Source organism: Eptatretus burgeri, chromosome 1, assembly GCF_056783735.1.
Source record: "Eptatretus burgeri isolate ZD-2024b chromosome 1, Ebu_testis_v1, whole genome shotgun sequence".
In the NCBI taxonomy this organism is placed as follows: domain Eukaryota; kingdom Metazoa; phylum Chordata; class Myxini; order Myxiniformes; family Myxinidae; genus Eptatretus; species Eptatretus burgeri.
In genome coordinates, this window is record NC_140961.1 from 57,985,920 (window position 1) to 57,991,919 (window position 6,000).

The window sequence follows — 6,000 nt, forward strand, 5'->3', positions numbered from 1 at the left end:
CGTCTCTGCGGATGCAAAGCATCACCCATTCTGATCGTAGGGCGGACGCTCATCCAGAGCATCGGAAACCCCCCCCCCCCGCGCATCTCCATCTCCCAGAGGTGTGTTGGCCATTGACCCGGTCCGAACCCAAGCAGACCGACATCAGGGTACGGCCCTTCGAGTGCGCTCTGAGCGCAGAAGCGAGATAGCCCTCTGGTGTGGCCAGTCAACTCGTACCACAATCCCGCCACTCACCTGCGACGTCCTGCCCGCGTAGTTGGGAGTGCAGGCAGAGGCTGGCGTGTCCTGTTGTAATGCGGGGCACGGGCTGGCGGAATCAGGGTGGGTGGCGACCGGCGAGGTGCACACATGCAAGTGAGCAAGAAGCAGTCAGTTCGCGCACCGCGCCTCTTTGGGATGAGGGCGGGAAAAAAAGAAAATGAACAACCTCCCTCCCACCCCAACCCCTTTTCATTCCCTTTCCCTCTCCAACCTCTCTCTCTATATGTATATATATATGTACATACATACATACATACATACATACATACATACCCCTCCCTCTTCATGGTTACTTGCGTCTAGGGGTTTTCCTAGCATATAATACAATACGATTAATATCGTCCAGGCACACTTCTGATTAAAAAGCTTTCGTTGCTATGGGGAATTTTTAAAAAGCTTTTTTTTGAAGAATTGCTTCCGCAAGGTCTTGCCATTGCATGAATCTTTAACGATACAAGTGTACGACCTCAGGCTTTACTAAAACTCATCGGTCGAATGAAGAAGTGAAAAAGGAGATGTTCCAGGTGAGACCCTTTGATGTTTGGACCCATCCACAGATTCCTTTAATCTCTCTGCCCCCCCCCCCACAACACCTTTTCCCCCCTTTTCTTTGCCTCCATCGTGGTCGATTCAAATTTGGTTTGGCATACCTGTGCTCGTAATATCATAAATAATGATGATGTCCAGGTCAGTACATAGGGTTACCACTTACCTGGCAGTGGCTGGACTTGTCCATCGGACGCAATCCATGATCGTATGCAGGTCGTGCCTCGGTGCACGATTTTGGAAGAGCACATTCAAACTGGGAAGAAATTGGTGGAATCCAAACTGAATCCAACATAAACGGGACTGGCAGGGTTAGGATCCCAGGAGATTGTCCCCACAGCACCACATCATCAATAAGTGATCAAAACACCAATGTTTGCATCACTGAAAGCAAAGACTACTTCACAAAGAACTATGCAGTTTGCACGCTTCGCAGGGGTCATCGTTACAGCAAATGCACTTAGGACCGGGATTCAATTATAAATTTCGTTTTGGTTGCATATCCTAACTGAGGTGCAACTTTGCTTCTGCAGAACAAGCTCGCAATTTTGAAATTGTTCAGGGTGCTGATACTAACTCACCTACATTTTGCGTGAAGGACAACGTGGGATACTTCTGTCCATGAGCTAATGCTTGCAGACAACACAGCCGGCTTCGCATACATCCAAGGGACAGTGCACTTATTGACACAACTCCAAGCCGAGCCTGCGAAGCACCAATCCGACAGTTAAAAGTCGGATCAAGAGTCGAGCACACAGTAGATATTTCTAAAGTAAATTGACTACCTCTGCATCATCCTGTCACAGTTTGCAGTGCACAGAATGGGGATCTCAGGTGTCTTAGCCATCAGCTCTACGCATGCAAGATTCACCTACCATCCATAGTTGATTTATAATACATACAAGTATAAACAGTACAATAAATATAAATGTAATTTCTGAGTCTGATGTACCGTACTCTGATACAGAGCATCAGGGCTGCTGAAGCGGTTTTTTTGGCAAGGGTTATACTGGGTGGTTCGCCATTACAATATATATATATATATATATATATATATATATATATATATATATATATATATATATATATATATATATATATATATATATATATATATATATATATATATATACACGGTGTGTTCAAAAAGTATCCAACCTTAATTTTTCGCGCGTAAACAAATGAAGCTCGGGAGGTGTGGTTTGGTGCACGTATGTAGGCGATCCTAATTCGTATGTGTGAATATTTTCCCGCCTGCAGAAGCTGTCAGTCGCCGACAGACCGCCGATGAGTGAGGAAGTGTAAGTGAGCGCCGTCAGATTTTCGTTTTTGACAAAATGACGGAAAAACTTGAACAACGCAACTGCATCAAATTTTGTGTAAAGCTTGGCGATTCCCAAGTGGAAACGATCCGCAAGATTCAACAGGCCTTCGGGAACGAAGCAATGGGCACCACACAGATAAAAGAGTGGTACAACCACTTCAAAGATGGTCGCACATCAGTGGAAAGTGAAGCACGTTCTGGTAGACCCTCAACATCCCGAAATGAGATCGTCATTGACCAAGTGAGGACCCTGCTGATGCAGGATCATCGAATCATGATCAGAGAACTTGTAGACGAGGCGGGCATCAGCATTGGATCCGTTCATTCCATTGTGACTGAGGATTTGGGCTTAAGGAGAATCTCAGCGAAGTTCGTGCCAAAGCTGCTAACGATCGAGTAGAAGCAACTCCGTTTGGAGATCGCACAGGACATGCTGGAGATTGTGAACAGCGATCCCAAATTCTTCAACACAGTGATCACTGGCGATGAGACCACAGTGATCCGTCATTTTGTCAAAAACGAAAATCCGACGGCGCTCACGGACAGTTCCTCACTCATCGGCGGTCTGTCGGTGACTGACAGCTTCTGCAGGCGGGAAAATATTCACGCATACGGATTAGGATCGCCAACATACATGCACCAAACCATGCCTCCCGAGCTTCATTTGTTTACGCACAAAATATTAAGGTTGGATACTTTTTGAACACACCTCATTTCCATATACATATACATATACGCCGGGCATAGTGGCGTGCACGTGTAATCCGGCTACTCGGAGGCTTGGGTTGGAGGATCGCTTGAGGACAGGAGCTCTGCACTGGGCCTCGCTATGAGAGGGTGTAGGGCAGCCCCGAATCATGGTGAAACCCAATCCTTAACCCTGTGTCGTAAGAGGCGACCAGGGTTGTGTCAGGAAGGGCATCCGGTGTAAAACCTGTGCCAAATCAGGATGCGGATCATGACGGATGATCCGCTGGGGCAACCCCTAACGGGAGCAGCCGAAAGAACAAGATATATATATATATATATATATATATATATATATATATATATATATATATATATATATATATATATATATATATATATATATATATATATATATATGACACCGTTTATTCCTGCTGGTGAAATAGGCCAAGAGTAAAAGTGTATTTTGGCCCAAACCTGGAAAAAATGTATAACAAACTGAAAATTTCAGGAAAGATGCTATGGGTATGATAAATAACATAAAAAGTCCCTGAAAATCCTCTTTGTGCTTTTCAAGATGGCCGCCATTTTGTTTTTTATCATATCTTAACAAGTAGACATGGTAGAAACGCAAACAAAGTGTCGAAACATAGGTTTTCAAATACAAGCAAGCCTATAAAATCATTAGTTAAATGATTAAAACACTCAAAATATCCAAAACCAAGATGGCGGCCAGTATGATCCCAAATATGGCCACCGTTCTCCATTTTGTCATATCTTAGCAACCAGATATGGTAGAAATGCAAATAAAGTGTCTAAATATAGGTTTTCAAACACAGGCAATCCATTTAAATAATCAAGTACTTGACAAAAACATTTAAAATATCCAAAACCAACATGGCGGCCAATATGGCAGTAAATATAGCCGCTGTTCTCAATTTTATATCTCAGCAACCACTTGTGATAGATATGCATAGGTTTGAAGACCCAAGCAATCTGATGAAATTATTAATTATATGTTTTAAAAACCCAAGATACATCTGTAAACTGTGATGATGCTGCACAAATTGGTCGAGCAGCAGCATCAGAAATGGCTGGTAAGAAGTTCACAGACATCACGCTACGCCGCAATGACAAGGTGAAGACGATTGGTGCCCAGAGTTAGACAGTCAAAGTCAGGGGACAAAACACAGAAGTCAATCCAAGTCTCTTATTCAACAGAATCACACGTGTCCTGAATAACAGTTCTGAGATGGGATCATTCTTGGCTTACGAGCTTGCTCCTCAGCCACCTTCCCTTTTCCAAGGCGGTGTGATGCGGAAGCCAACAAAGAGTTCCCTGGGTCTCCTGTTGAAATCATTCACCCAGCAATCCAACCTGCCAAAGAATTGCCTCTTTGTCTTAGATGGTGGCCACCTACTTCAATCAGTTGTTTAGCCACAACCGTCCACCTATGCTGGCGTATATCAATCATATATTTCATACATCCTGAAGCATTATGGAGCTCAATCACCCATGGTGTTTGATGGACATGGGAGCACAAGTTCAACAAAGGTAGCTGAGCAGAGATGGAGAGCCCAGAAGTGTATATCCAGTGATATCATATTTGAGGATAATATGCCAACCACCAAAACACAAGCAGCATTCTTAGCTAACAGTAACAATAAGAAGAGACTAATACAACCTCTACATGAAAAGATGCTTATGGCTGGCATACGTGTCAAGCAGGCTGAAGCAGACGCAGACACACTGATTGTTTCAACAGCGCTAGCCGTTGCAGAGTCAGAAGAGCTGCCAGTTGTTGTCGTTGGTGCATACACTGACTTACTTGTCATATTGGTGGCTCGATCAACTGCTAGTACAGATATGTCCATGTTTTGCCGCAGAAATCCTGTAACGGTCTACAGCATTCATGATATTCAGCATGCCATAGGAGACACCAGCAATCACTTGATGTTTCTACATGCTGTGACAGGTTGTGACACTGTGTCTGCAATCTATCGTCAGGGCAAGCGTAAAGCTTTCATCATTGTGCACAAAAAACAGGACTATGACTTGTTGGATACCTTCACAAAATTTGGAAGCACCCATGACGAGGTGAAACGAGGAGAAAGCTTTATTCTCAAGCTGTATGGGGCCAGCAACTTTGAATCACTTGATGAATACCACCACATTGCATACAAATGGGCAATTGGTCGCAGTTCCCTGAGTTCATCTTTTCAGCTTGCAAGTCTGCCTCCAACTAGAGCTGCAGCAAAGCAACATTCGTACCACACTTATCTCACGGTTCAAGAATGGATGGGAAATACTTTGCCACCAACAGATTGGGGATGGAGGTCACAGGATAATACCCTCGCACCAGTGGAAACTGACCTCCATGTTGCTCGTGACACTTTGCTCAACATGGTTTCATGCGGGTGCAAAGTTGATGGATGTGGTGGTATGTCATGTGGATGCAAGAAACTGGGATTGTTTTGCACTTCAATGTGCAGCAAATGTACCAGCCAATCATGCGAGAATACTACACCAACATTGTTGGATATGGATGATGAAGATACAGCACCAAAGCCATTGGATAATGAGACTGAAGATGACGAGGATCATCCATGAAGCAACATGGTAATAAATGACTTTATGCTCAATTCATAAAGTATGAAAAGAACTAAGCTTAGAGGGTATTGAGGCTTCCCTAATTTCCTTTTATATTATACATAATATATATATATATATATATATATATATATATATATATATATATATATATATATATATATATATATATGTGCCTACTCATAAAAGTAAGGTTTGAATTGGCTTGGCTTTGTCAGCCACACTGAAATTCATACTGGCCGCCATCTTGATTTTTACATTTTGGGCTTTTTAATCATGTGATTAATGATTTCATTGGATTGCTTGTGTCTTCAAACCTATATTTAGACACTTTGTTTGAATTTCTATCATATGTGGTTGCTAAGATATGATAAAATAGAGAACGGTGGCCATATTTGGCACCATACTGGCCGCTATCTTGGTTTTGGATATTTTAAGTATTTTAATCATGTAATTAATGATTTTATAGGATTGCTTGTGTTTGAAAACCTACGTTTCAACACTTCTTTTGCATTTCCACCATATCTACTTGTTAAGATATGATTAAAAAAAACAAAATGGCGGC

At 42.6% G+C, this 6,000-nt stretch overlaps 1 protein-coding gene across 3 annotated transcripts in view; it reads right to left on the minus strand.

Moving 5' to 3' along the window:
* The window catches only part of ELFN1 (extracellular leucine rich repeat and fibronectin type III domain containing 1), a 177,952-nt gene extending 177,562 nt beyond the window's left edge, over window positions 1-390 (minus strand). For all 3 annotated transcript variants that reach the window (XM_085885141.1, XM_085885124.1, XM_085885131.1), the window contains exon 1: window positions 238-390. The gene's annotated coding sequence lies outside the window, so the exon portion shown is untranslated. The remainder of the gene's footprint in view (window positions 1-237) is intronic.
* Between the last annotated feature and the right edge of the window lie 5,610 nt (window positions 391-6,000).